This window comes from Rhagoletis pomonella, unplaced genomic scaffold (genome assembly GCF_013731165.1).
Source record: "Rhagoletis pomonella isolate Grant_MI unplaced genomic scaffold, Rhpom_1.0 Rhpom_scaffold_00002, whole genome shotgun sequence".
In the NCBI taxonomy this organism is placed as follows: domain Eukaryota; kingdom Metazoa; phylum Arthropoda; class Insecta; order Diptera; family Tephritidae; genus Rhagoletis; species Rhagoletis pomonella.
Genome location: NW_023458556.1, coordinates 84,285,787 through 84,285,989, shown reverse-complemented (window position 1 = coordinate 84,285,989; position 203 = coordinate 84,285,787). Strand labels below are relative to the sequence as shown.

Genomic DNA, 203 nt, shown 5'->3' with positions numbered 1-203 from the left:
TTATAGCTCGATTCGATAACTATCCGAAAAATTTCGACAACTAAGTTTCTGTGTCTATAAATTTCGACAACTCAATAAACATTGATCAATTTGAAAAATTCGATACGTTGCGATAACTTAATAAGCATGGATAAGTTTCGGTAATTATCTTTGTTTTTATCTTTCACATCTTTGTTTATATCCTTTTCTTTTTCTATTCACGT

The 203-nt window shown here is 28.6% G+C and overlaps 1 protein-coding gene across 1 annotated transcript in view; it reads left to right on the top strand.

Moving 5' to 3' along the window:
- The window catches only part of LOC118734129, a gene marked incomplete in the record, with an annotated part of 275,636 nt that overhangs the window by 252,881 nt on the left and 22,552 nt on the right, over positions 1 to 203 (top strand).